Source organism: Panthera tigris, chromosome E2, assembly GCF_018350195.1.
Source record: "Panthera tigris isolate Pti1 chromosome E2, P.tigris_Pti1_mat1.1, whole genome shotgun sequence".
Taxonomy (NCBI): Eukaryota; Metazoa; Chordata; class Mammalia; order Carnivora; family Felidae; genus Panthera; species Panthera tigris.
In genome coordinates this window covers 18,705,749-18,719,966 of record NC_056674.1, presented here as the reverse complement: position 1 = coordinate 18,719,966, position 14,218 = coordinate 18,705,749, and the positions used below count along the sequence as shown (strand labels likewise).

At 40.2% G+C, this 14,218-nt stretch overlaps 1 pseudogene; it reads left to right on the top strand.

The window, feature by feature from the left end:
- The first annotated feature begins 54 nt into the window (after positions 1-54).
- The window catches only part of LOC102960700, a 36,301-nt pseudogene continuing 22,137 nt past the window's right edge, over positions 55-14,218 (top strand).

Genomic DNA, 14,218 nt, shown 5'->3' with positions numbered 1-14,218 from the left:
CCGATACAGGGCTCAAACTCACAAACTGTGAGATCATGACGAAGTCAGATGCCTAACCGATGGAGCCACCCTGGTGCCCTGAGCAAGGTAAAATTTTAAAAGCAATTAATACTTGGTTTACCCTTAATACGCAGCTAAGCAGTGCACTAATATACTAAAATCAAAAGTGTTAAATGTCATATTTTCTTAAATGAATAAAATACCTGAAACATTCAGAATTTCAAAATCCATCACTTAATTTGCATTGAGAACAATGACAAATATGATAGTCATAGCACACACTCAGCACTTAATATGGACTAATGTGTTTGATCCCAACAGCAGCCCTATGAGGATGGTTCCCTTAACTATCCCCATTTTACAGAAGAAGACACTGAAGCAAGGAGAGGTTGAATTGTCCCAAATCACACAGCTGATGAGGTCAAGCTAATGACCGAGGCTTCTAAATTAGACATTCAAATGGAGGTCACCTTGATTCAGGGCAGTGATGAAGGTTTGGATGAACCCTTGAGACCCTACCATGGATACGTATCACTCACAGTCTTACTCTTCTCACAGGGACCCATGGCTGCAGAAATGTTTGTGGATCATGCACAGGTGAGTGGGGGGTATCTCAGTCCCTCACCCACCCCATCTTTACCCATATAGTCTCTGGGGTGTCCTGGAATGCTGTACCTGCCACCCTCATGGCTATTGGGACTGGGGCCCCTGGATTCCTTGAGATTCAAGGTCCTGAACCCACACCAGGCATTATATGAAGGGGTTTCCATTTCTGACAACCAAGAGAATGCTATTTAGGGGTGTTATAGACACAGAGATCAGCATTTGCAGATACTTGGAGGTGAAACTGAGTTGGCAGGATTCAGGGAACTGCACGTCTCCAATACGTCTGGTGGGACCAAGGAGCAAAAATGTAAGAATCAGGTCTAGAATGGCAGTCTCAGGAACTATGCCTCTATTCTGAGGATGTTAGGAATGTTGGAACATTCAGAGTAGAGAAGGGAGGTCATTTGAATCAGGTCTTAACAGATTTCCTCTGGCTGCAGACTGGAGAACAGAGAGTAGGGGTGGGGGAGGAAGGTACTGAATAGTCCAGATAAGTATTGGTAATGACTGGATCAGGATGTTGGTTGTGGAGGCAGGGGAAAAACGTATGGCTTCTGAGTTGGTTTGTAAAGTAGGTCTGACTACTTTGTGATATGGATGATTAAAGAGAAAGAGAGGAGCTGGAGATAATTCCAAGGGTTGTGGCTTTTGCAACTGGACGAAAAGAATTACCCTCTATTGAGATGGAGAAGTCATTTGTAGTGTTATGGAACCAGGCTGGAACGCTGGTGGAAAAACCAAGCGGCACTCGGAGATCTTGGTGGATTGGAGATTTATTTAACATCGGCGGGCGGGCTCAGAGGAGACCGTTTCTCCAAAGATCTGAATCCCGGATGAAGGGTGGAAGGGTAATTTATAGTTGTCAGCTTCCATATCTGTGGTGGGTTTTCCCCGCGCAGCAAACAGGGCAAGAAGAACCGGGAAGAGGGGTCTCTAAGCTAGAGACCAGAGCTTGTTTTAGTCCCGTCGCCATCTTATGGTATAAAACTTTATTCATTTTCCCAACAGTAGGAATAATTTTCAGAGGGAATATCAGGAGTTTGGTTCAAACCTGTTGAGTGTGAGAAGTTCCGGAGACTTCTGAGTGGAGGCATTGAATGGACGGCAAGATGCACATGTCTGGATTTGAGGGTAAGGGCTCAAGTTCCAGACACCACGAGGTGATGTCCTATATGGGGACCAGGGTAGAGCTGTGAGTCACATTTGGGAAGGGACATCTTCAGGTCATGGTGACTGAGGGGCAGAGAAGGGGAGGACAAGGCCAGAGGACTGGATCTGTGCCTTGGGCCCCTGAGTGGTGTTGGTGAGCATCACAAAGACAGCTGAGGGAGGGTGGTGGCCGTGGGGAGGAGGTGGGGCTTGTGAGGGTTTGAGGCTTCCACAGAGGAGTGCACATGGGATGGATGTGGAAGCACAACAGTAACGGGAGTGAGATGACCGTGAGGCCAAGGCCAGTGCTTCCTCAGCCCTCTGCGGGCTGGCCAGGCTTTTGTGGTGACCTTGTGGGGCCTGGAGAGGTTTACACAGGCTGGTAGACGAGCTCAGGAACACACAAGGCCAGGGGACAGTGGTGGGAGTGCTGGGTGAGGCTTGACTGGAAAGAGGGAGGCCGAGACTAGTGAGGGGACAGTGTGTGCAGCACAGCAGCAGAAGGGCCTTAAGGTGTGGACCCCTGAATGTGGTTCCAGGTGGGTGAGGCCGAAGCAGGAAAGGATGTGGTGCAGAGGCCTTTAAAGCAGGGCTGGGGGCTTCCCCTGCCAGTGTGGGCCACCCGGGGACCAGCGCAGGATGGATCTTCATTGTATTTGCCAAGTGCTCTTTGGGTGCCAAGGGAAGAGTGGAACATGGGGAGGCCAGGGACATACCCTGGATGGGGGCTGGGGTGGAGGAGGTGGGCGTGACCATGGGGGTGATGGATGGGAGGGCAATATGGTCCATGGAGTGATGAGTCAGTGGAGAGAGGGAGAACTGAGGGTCCCGGGGCCTCACTCCTAGCAGCTTAAGGGAGAAAGCTGAACCCGTGTTTGCTTGTGTCTCAGAGGCATGATCTGGGAACCCCTGGGGAATGTGCTGGCAGCAGAGGAGGTGGAGCCTTTCATGCCATGCCTAGTGCTTGAATGACATTTATTTATTTGCCATCATGCCTGTGTGGGAATGATATGGGGTGACACAGGAATCAGTAAGAAGGAGGAGAGAGCTAGCACCAGGAGCATCCGGGCCTTGTCGATCCTGTGAGGGGATGTGTGTGGAGTGGATGTCTGGGGGGTAGACGGAGGGTCCCAGTGAGAGGTGGCTCAGGGCCACTGCTCTCCGCATCATGGTGGGCTGTTGTGACCTTGGAGCATGTGGCCCTGGACTGGTCTCAGGAGGAGCGGGAGCTCCTTGACAGGGCTCAGAGACTCCTACCGTGCTCTGGTGCTAGAGAACTTTGCACTTGTGGCCTCACTGGGTAAGTCTTTCACGCTCACCCCGGCGTCCTTGGCCAGGCTCTTTCATTCTCCGTTTCTGCTCTTTTACTTCCATCCCCTGACATTTAATTTTTTGACGGCACAGTTTGCATCTTTTTATGTTGTATATCCATTAACTAAGTTACGTAGCTATGATTATCTTAAATACTTTTTTTCTTTTAACCCTTGTACTAGAGTTAAGTGATTTATACATCACTATTACAGTATTAGAGTATTCTGAATTTGACTACATATTTACCTTTACCAGTAATTTGATACTTTTATATGGTTTCATGCTACTAATTAGCGTCTGTTCATTTCAGCTTGAAGAACTCCCTTTGGTGTTTCTTGTAGAGTAGGCCTAGCCGTCATGGATTCACTCAGCTTTGTGTTTCTGGGAAAATCTTTATCTCTTCCTCATTCTGAAGGACAGCTGTGCTGGGTAAAGTATAAATATTGGTTATCACATGCTCCCCCAGCACTTTGAATATATCATCCTACTCTTTCCTGCAAGGTTTCTTTTGAGAAATAGGGATGTAGGTTTATGTGGGTTCCTTTGGATGAGATGACCTTTTCCTTTTGCTGCCTTCAGAATTCTGTTTTTGACTTATGACGGTTTTATTATAATATGGCTTGGTGAAGTTTTCTTTGAGTTTAATCTATATGGGGACCTTTGAGCTTCCTGTACCTGAACATCCATATCTCCTCCCTGAGAGGCTTTTAGCCATTATGTGTTAAATAAGCTTTTTGCCTCCCTCTCTCTCTTTTTTTCTGTGATTCCCATAATGCAAATACTGTTTATTTGTTGGTGTCCCATAATGCACAGAGGCCTTCTTCACTCTTTTTCATTCTTTTTTCTTTCTGATAGGGGAATTTCAAATGACCTGTTTTTGAGTTCACAGATTCTTTCTTCTGGTTGATCAAGTCTGTTGTTGATAACCTCTATTGCCATTTTCATTTCATTCATTGTATTCTTCAGCTCCAGAATTTCTGTTTGTTTTATTATTATTATTTCAGTCTGTCTGTTGAACTTCGCAGTTTGCTCCTGTATCATTCTCTGGAATTTATTGAATTTTCTGTGTTCTCTTATAGATTGCTGAGCTTCCTTAAAATTATTTTGAATTCATTGTTCAGCAGTTCATAAATCTCCATTTTTCCTCCTGGTCACTTATCGGAAATTACTGTGTCTCGTTTGAAGTGCGTGTTTCCTGTAGCCTGCATTAGCATCTGTAGATTTGGTTGAAAGTCACCCCTTCTAGACTTTACGGACTGGGAGTCACCCCTTCCAGACTTACGGACTGGTGTGCGTGGGGAAAGACCTTCCCTGGTAGGTGAGTGCAAGGGCACCAGCTGGGTGGGGTGTGGCGGTTCCAGCTCTGGGGAAGGCCCAGCTGCATAGTCTCCACGCAGCTCTTTCCGTTGAGGCAGCGACAGTGAGGATTGCAGCAGTCCTCGACAGCCAGCGTTGTAAGGTGTCCACGGGGCCGACGAAGACCACTGGGATCTTTGGTGGCAAAAGTGCTGAGGACCACCTCATCTCTTTTCCTCTCATAGCCCATGTTGTGGCCAGGGGGATCCCTCTTGGTAGCAGGTGTGGCTTTCGGGCACCCTTGCGGTTGTGGTAGCACTGGTGTCCCGGGCATACGTGCCATGGAACAGCCATGGACCTGGAGTCTGGAGTTGGGTGCTCACAGAGCAACAATGTCTCTGGGGTCTTGGGAACTGGCTAGCCTACGGATGCAGTGGTTCCGGTGTCTGAGGCACGGGCATGTGCAGAGCAGCCACAGAGCCGGGGACTGGAGCCCATGTACCAGTGGAGCAACAGTGGCTTTGGGCGTTGGACGGTCTGAAGCAGCAGTGGCTCTCATGCCCGAGATGTGGGCACACGTGGAGAAGCTACGCATCTGAGGTCTGAAGTGTCGGCACACGCAGAGCAGCAAAGACTCTGGGATCCAGGGCATATGCAGGCCGGGGGGGGGTGGGGGTGGGGGTGGGGCTGGCAGCCCTGGTCCCAGGGTAGCGTAATAGCAGCTCCCTCTGAGGGAAGGACCTGCAGCAGCGATGCCCTCCCCGAGGGTTCCAGGGTGGCACGGCTGTGGCAAAAACTGCTGGTGTCCTCTCTGGAACGGAGTATGGGTCTGTGCTGATTAATGCAAGGTTCTCTGCCGTAAAAGCTGCAGGTGTGGCTGATGTGGGGGATGTTTAAGTTCTCAATGGCAAGGGCTGCCAGGCTCCTTGCAGAGCAGGCTCTGAGGGTCAATGATGGCACCCACCATGTGGTTGATACTGATGAAAGGTCTCTGCCCCTTCTCTCTTCTGCTAGCCGTCTCCGGACATCTCAGGTAAGCTGAGCTCCCCGGCAGTCCATCCTGTGAGATTAGTCCTCATTTTTTTGCTCTACTGTGTTACTGTAGGTTCTTTTTTTGTTTTGCTTTGTTTACTTATTTATTTTGAAAGAAAGCGTGAGCAGGGGAGGGGTAGAGAGAGAGAGGGAGAGAGAGGGGTAGAGAGAGAGGGGTAGAGAGAGGAGAGGGATGTGGGGCTTGAACCCATGAAACCATGAGATCATGACCTGAGCTGAAATCAAGAGTCAGACGCTTAACCAACTGAGCCCCCCCAGGTGCCCCTGTAGGTTCTTAATTGAACTCTCGAGTCCTCTCCAAACTATTTTTAGTCGTGGATAGTTTTTTTAATTGTTGTTTTTCTGTGGGAGGATGAAGGCTTGTAGCTCCTACCCAGCCATCTTGATGACATCAATCTTCCCAGAGTCTCACGATGCAGTAGTGTGTGGACCACCTGCTACGGGTGCCTGTATGAGCCTGGACCTAAAATGTGATATTTTAACATATGTGTATACCTGTGAAACCACCATAATAATGATAATGAATATATAGATCACCCTCAAAGTTACCTCATGACCCTTTATAGTCCCTGTCTTCCTTCCTGGCTCCTTATCCCCATGATCAGAGATTAACTGTCTTTCATTCTAGACTTGTTTGCCTTTTCTAGAATGTTATATAAATGGAATTATAAAATATTTATTCTTTTTTGTTTGTTATTTCTTTTCATTTTGTTCAATTATTTGGAATTCATTCAAGTCATATGTTTGAGTACTTCATTCTTTTTATTACTGAGTAGTGTTTTCTTGTATGAACATACCCTAATTTCTTATTCTGTTCATCTGTTAATGAACCTTTGGATTGATTCAAGTTTGAGGTTATTATAAAGCTGTTATGAACATTCATGAACCAGTCTTTTTGGGGGGTTAATACTTAGTGGTACAATGCCTGAATCAAGGGATTGGTGAGTGTTTGTCATTCTGTGAACTGACAAAACTGTCCCAAAGTGGTTTTACCATTTTACATTCCCATCAGCAACTGATGAGAGTTCTAGCTTCTCTAGAGCTTCATCGACACTTGGTAGGTCAATCTTTTTAATTTCAGCCATTCCCAGATGTGTGTAGTGATATCTCATTGTGACTCTAATTTGTATTCCCTTAGCAACTAGTGTTTTTAGAAATTTTACATACGATTAATGACTTTCTCCTATTTTCTTCAGTGAATTGTCTGTTAAAATCTTTTCCTCATTTTAAAACATTTGTTTTGTCATTTTATTGAGTTTTAAGAATTCTTAATAAATTCTGGATATGGGAAACCCGTTAGATATGTGGTTTGCCTATATAGGCATCCAGTGTGTGGCTTCTCTTTTCATCTCTTAACAGTGTCTTTCCTATGGCAGAAGTCTTTAATGTTAGTGAAGTCAGATTTGTCTTTTTTTTTTCTTTTATTGAACCCATTTTTTCAGTTATATAAAATAAATCTGTATAACTCAAGAGGAAAAAGACCTCTAATGTAAAGGAGGATCTATAGTTAGATTTATAATTCATTTTCAGTTAATTCTCCTTTATTGTGTGAGACATGGGGGTGAAAGTTCCCTTAAAAAAAGGACATCCGATTGCACCATCTAAATTAGTTGAAGAGTATCTTTTCTCACTGAATTGGCTTTGCACCTCTTAAAAAATCAGTTGCTCTTATGTGACGTTATTTTTGGATTTTCTATTCTGTTTCATTCATCTCTTTATCTGTACTTTGGCAAGTATCTTAAAGTCCTAATATGATTTTATAATATGTCTTGAAATTGGATAATATAGTCTTCTAACTCTGTTTTTCTTTTCCAATTTGTGTTGGCTATCCTAACTCTTGCATTTCCATATGGTTTTAGACCCCCTTGTCAACTTCTAATGAAAACATACTAGGATTTTGACTGGGATTGCTTTAGATTAATTTGAAGATAATTAACACATTAACAATAGTGAGTGTTTCAGTCCATAAAAACAGAATATATTTCCCTTTATTTATATATTTAATTTTTCTCAGAAGTATTTTCTAGTTTTCTGTTTATATTTCTTGTACATTTTATCTCCAAAAATTTCATGTCTGAGGCTCTTTTAAAAAGTATTTTTTGTGTCAATTTCCAGTTGTTCTTTGGTACCGTATAGAAGTAAAATTGCTTTATTTTTATTTTTTATTATTTTTGTATTTTTAAATTTTCTTTCTTAAATTGAAGTATAATTAAAATACAGCATTATATTAGTATCAGGTGTTACAATATAAGGATTCAACAATTTTGTACATTACTCAGTGCTCTAAGTGTACTCTTAATCCTTTTCACCACCTCCCCTCTGGCAACCACCAGTTCTCTGTATTGAAGTATCTGTTTTGTTTGTCTCTTTTTTTCTTTGTTTGTTCCTTTGCTTTTAAAAATTCCAAATGTGCATGATATCATATGGTATTTGTCTTTCTTTGGTTGACTTATTTCACGTATCGGTTGCACTCTTAACTGTATGCCCCAGATCATGAGTACTTAAGTTCATGCAAAAACTTGTGCCCAAATGTTTATAGCAACTTTATTCATAATAGCCCCAATGTCATTCAGTAGGTGAATGCTTAAATAAACTGTGGTCCATCATACTATTTGGCAATAAAAAGTACCAAACTATTGATACATGCTACAACTTGAATGGTTTTCAAGGGAATTAAGTGCAAAGAGCCAATATCAATAGGGCACATAGTGTGTGGTTCCATTTATGTAATATTTTTAAAATCACAGATTAGTGGTTGCCAGAGAAGAACTAGGTAGCTAAGGAGGGAGGAAGGTGGCTGTGGTTATAAAAGGGATCCTTGTGATGGAACAGTTTTGTGTCTTGACTGTCACACAAATCTACACTTGACAAAATTGTGTAGATATAAATACACACGAGTACGTAAACTTGAAATATTAGCCTGGTGAACTGTATCATGTCAATTTTCTGGTCTTGATATTGTACTTTAGTTATGCAAGTTGATGCCAAGGGGGAAACTTATGGGTTATCTTTTTGTTTCTTACAACTGTGTGTGAATCTACAGTGACCTCAAAATGAAAAGTTAAATGAAAGTAAGGGGATGGAAAAAGATACGCTACACTAACACTAGTCTAAACAACACTATTATGCCTATAGTGAAATCATACAAAGTAGGTTTATCAACAAAGAATATTACTAAAGTAAGTATATAAAAGACTGATAAAGAGGCCTTTTCTAAGAGATTATGATAATCATAAATGTGTATACACCTAACAACAAACTTTAAATTATTTAAACAATAAGTGAGAAGCTAAAGTAAAACATAGACTAATCCACAATTACAATAAAAAATTTCTGCAGTTTTCTCAATAATTGATAGAACAATTGAATGAATAATTGGTATGGATATAGAATCCTTGAAGAAATCAGTCAGCTAACTTGAACTAATTCACATTTATTTTTAGACTGCTCCATCCAACAACAGAATACACTTTCTTTTCAAGTACCCAAGAGATGTTCACCAAGACCACCATATTCTAGGAACTAAAATCTCAACAAATTTTAAATGATTAAAATCATGAATGTATTTCTCTGGTCACAAAGAAATTATACTAGAAATCATTAAAGTACATGATCTGGGAAAATCCATGAACATTTGGAAATTAGACAACATATTAATGAAGCCTCAGACACAGAATAATAAGGCAACTTAAGAAATACTTTTAACTGAACGAAAATGAAAATCCAATATAGAATTGATACATCTGCAAGTACAAATAGATGAATCCACTATTATAGTTGAAGACTTCAACACCCCTCTACAAAAAAAGAACAGATCTAACGGGCAGAAAATCAATGAGGACATAACTGAGCTTAAGAGCATCATCAGTTATTTATTCTGGTATACATAGCATCTATAGAATACGTCATCCAACAGTTGCAGAATACACATTCTTCTCAAGTGTGGAATATTCACCAAAGAGACCACATTCTGAGTCATAAAACACAATTTAAACTTAAAAGAATAGAAATCATGTAACATGTTTTCAGACTACCATGGAATTAAACTAGAAAAGATAGCTAGAAAATCTCAGAATATGTGGAGATTAAACAACACATTTCTAAACAATGCGTGGATCGAAGAGGAACTTTCAAGAGAAATTTTAAAATATTTTGAAATAAATGAAATGAAAATATAATCTACCTAAATTTGTGGGATGAAGAAAAATCTAAAATCAGTCATCTAAACTAGAAACTTTAGCAATTGAAGAAAGAAAGGAAAATTAAATCCAAAGTAAGAAGAAAAGAAACAATAAGAGGGTAGAAGTCAATGAAATTGAAAACAGGAAATCAACAGATAAAATCAACAAAACAAAAACTAATTATTTGAAATATCAACAAAATCAATAAGCCTCTAACTGGGCTAGTTCAAAAGAGAGAAGACACAAATTACTAATATCAGAAATGAAAGAGTTCACAGCACTACAGACTCCATGGATACTAAAAGGATAATAAAAGAATATTATAAACAACTCTATTCCACAAATTTAATAACTTAGATGAAATGAACCGATTCCTTAAAAGACACAGTCTGCCAAAATTCACGCAAGAAAAAACAAACTGAATAGGCTTTTTATGTCTATTAAAGAGTTTGAATCAATATTTAATAATCTTCCAAAACAGAAAGTACCAGCCCCAAGTAGTTTCACTGGTGAGTTCTACCAAATATTTAAGAAGTTATATCATTTCTCTACAATCTCATTCAGAGGATAGAGGCAGAAGGGATACTTTCTAATTCATTCTATGAGGCCAGCGTTGCCCGAATACCAATGTTAGACAAAGACATTACAAGAAAAAAACTACAGACCAATATCTCCCATGAACATAAGTACAAAAATCAACAAAATATTAGCAAATCAAATCCAACAAGGTATGAGAAGTTCTACACCTCAGCCAAGTGGGATTTATTCCAAGGATGCAGTCTGACATTGGAAAGTCAATTAATGTCATCCATCACATCAACAGACTAAAGGATAAAAATCGCATGATCATATCAATAGATGCATAAAGAGTATATGACAAAAATCTAGCATTCATTCATTATTTTAAAAAACCTCAGCAAAGTAGAAATAGAGGAGAGCTTTCTCAGCTTTATATTGAACAACTTCAAAAACACTACAAATAACATCATACTTAATGGTGAGCAGCTAGAAGCTTTCCTGCTAAGATCAGAAACAAGGTAAGAATATGCTTTCTCATCATTCCTTTTCAGCATAGTATGGGAAGTCCTAACTCAGGCAATAAGGGAAGGAAAGGAAATAGAAATATTTAGGTTGGGAAGGAAGAAATGAAAATCTTTGTTTGTAGGTGACTATATTGTCTGTATAGAAAATCCTAAATAATCAAGAAAAAAAGAACTCCTGGAATTAATAAGTGATTATAGCAAAGTTTCAGAATATAAGTTAATATTCAAAAGTGTTAACTGCTTTCGTATATACCAGCAATGAACAATTGGAATTTAAAATTAAAAATAATACCATTTATATTAGCTTCCCCCAAAATGAAATACTTGAGTGTAAATGTAACTATATATATAGATATATATAAGATGTTTGTGAGTAAAACTACAAAACCAATGAATGGAATTAAAGAACTAAATAAATGTAGAGATACTCCATGTTCATGGATAGGAAGATTCAGTATAGTCAAGATGTCAGTTCTTCCCAACTTGATCTATAGATTAAATGCAATCACAGTGTAAATCCTAACAAGTCATTTTGTGGATATTGGCAAACTGATCCTTAAGTTTAAGTTTGTATGAAGAGGCAAAGGATCTGGAATACCCAGCATAATATTGAAGGAGAACAGAGGACTGACAATATGTAGTATAAAGCTATAGTAATCGAGACAGTAGGGTATTGGTGAAAAAATAGACAGATAAATGGAACAGAAAAGAAAGCCCAGAAGTAGACCCACATAAATATCGTCAACTGATTTTTGGCAAAGCAGCAAAGGTAATTCAGTGGGAAAAAGATAGTCTTTTCTATAGTTGCTGCTGGACAATTGAACATCCACATCTAAAAAAAAAGTAATCTGGACACAGACCTTATACCCTTCACAAAAATTAACTCAGAATGGTCACAAACCTAAATGCAGGAAACCAAACCAAACAAAAAACCCACAAAAACTCCTAGAAGATGGAGAATTAAAGTGACCTTGGGTTTGGTGATGATTATTTATTTATTTATTTATATTTATTTATTTAAAAAAATTTTTTTACATTTACTTATTTTTGATAGAGACAGAGCACAAGTCGGGGCGGGGCAGAGAGAGAAGGAGACACAGAATCCGAAGCAGGCTCCAGGCTCCGAGCTGTCAGCACAGAGCCCGACCTGGGGCTCGAGCTCACAAACCGCAGATCACGACCTGAGCTGAAGTCGGACGTTTAACCGACTGGGCCACCCAGGTGCCCCTGGTGATGACTTTTTAGACATAACATCAAATGCACAGTTTGTGAAAGAAAACATTATTTAAACTTTATTCAAATTGAAAACTCAGGATTTGCAAAACATGGTGTTAAAAGAATGGGAAGACAAGCCACAGACTGGGAGAAAAATCTTTGCAAAACACATATATGATAAAGGACTGGTATCAAAAATATGGAAATTTCTTAAAACCCAACAATAATAACATGAAAAACTCAAAAAGGGTATAATAGGTCAGAATAGACATGGTCCCAGAGAATATATACAGATGCAAATAACCTCTGAAAAGATACTCAACTTCACGTGTTATTAGGAAATTACAAATTAAAAAACAATGAAATACCACTACACAGCAATTAGAATGGCCAGTATCCAAAACAGAAACACCAAACAAAGGAAGTGTGTGGAACAAGAGGAATCCTTCATTGTTGTTGGGAATGCAAAACAGTACAGTCACTCTGGAGACTGGCAGTTTTTTTTACAAAACTAAATACACTATTACCATCCGATCCAGTTGATATTTACCCAAATGAGTTGAAACATATGTCCCCATACAATACTTCCCATGAATAATTTCCCAAACCTGGAAGCAAGAAAGCTGCCCTTCAGTAGATGAGTGGAAAAACAAACTGATACAACTATAACATGGAATATTATTCAGTGATAAAAAGAAATGAGCTACCAAGCTACTAAAAGACATGGAAGAAACCCTTAATGGATATTGCTAAGTGAAGGAAGCCAATCTAAAAAGCTGCACACTGTATGGTTCCCGCTACATGACATTCTAGAAAGGAAAACCATGGAGACAGTAAAAAGATCAGTGTTTGCCATGGGATCAGAAAGAGGGAGGGAGGGATGAATACACAGGTGGAGCACGGAGGATTTTTAGGGCAGGTAAAACTATCCTGTATGATACTATAATGGTGAATACATGTCATTATACATTTGTCAAAAGCTAGAGAATATACAAAGAATGAAACCTAGCGGAAATTGTGGAAGTTAATTAATGATAATATATTCGCATTGGCTTCTCATTTGTAACAAATATACTAATGCAAAGGATTAATTATAAGAGAAATGGTATAGAGAGGGAGAAGGGGAGTTGGCTATGGAAAATCCCATGTTCTGTCACTTTTTTTTTTTTTTTTTGTAAATCAAGAACTGCTTTAAAAAAAAAAGTCAAGTGGGTGATGGCCATTGAGGAGGGCACCTGTTGGGATGAGCACTGGTTGTCATATGGAAACCAATTTGACAATAAATTATATATATATATATATATATATATATATATATATATATACACACACACATCTATATCTATATCTATATCTATATCTATATCTATATCTATATATATGAGAAAAGTGTACTTAAAAAAATGTAGGAAACCAGAAATTAGACTGTGTTTCATTTTCAGCTAGGTGGAAGGGCCGAGAAGTGCCCCTTGAGGCCTCTGGCTGGACAGAGGTCTGAAAGGATGGAGAGGCCAGTTCTGGGACACTCTCTCACTCTGGAGTTCAGGGTAGACCGTGGACCAGGAAGGGAAGACCTAGACTGCAGGACCTGCTCTGCAGCCACAGCTGACAGTCAGGCTTCTGTGATCCTATGAGAATATTTTCATCTTGGGGCACCTGGGTGGCTCAGTCAGTTAAGCATCCAACTCGTGATTTCGGCTCAGGGCATGATCTTGTGGCTCCTGAGTTTGAGACCCATGTCAGGCTCCCTGCTGATAGTGCGGATTCTGCTTGAGATTCTCTGTCTCTCTCTCTCTCTCTCTCTCTCCCTCCCCTGCTCATGCTCTCTCTCAAAAATAAACAAACTTAAAAACATTTTATCTTGCACTGAGAGGAAAACATTTTTCCTGAATTATTCTTGTGTAGAAATAAGTTGATCGGTGTTGACACAGAAAAACATACAACTTGAGAATCAGAGCCTTTAACAGTTGGAAAGGGCCCTGAAATTAGTAAAGTTTGCTGCCAACAGAAGAGAAATAAATGTTGCTCCTGTGCAACTTGCCTCTGCCCTTTGTGTATGAGGGGAGAAGCAGGACCAAGGGGGATGCCAGATTTCATGACACATAAGAGCCTTGTTGAAGGGCACCAATATCACTTTAAAGTAAAAACAACAGGTTCTCATGAAAATTACAAACTTCCTATTATCATCTACACATAGGTTTACTTCAGCTAAGAGGACACTGGCAAATCACTAGTAAATTGAAACTGACACAGAAGCAGTCAGCAGGGGAAGGGGAGGCAGAGAGATCTATTTGTCTCTCGGACAGCTGGCCGTGTTTGGGGATAGACAAGAAGCCAAGCACCGGGAAAGGATGTCTTTTTTGG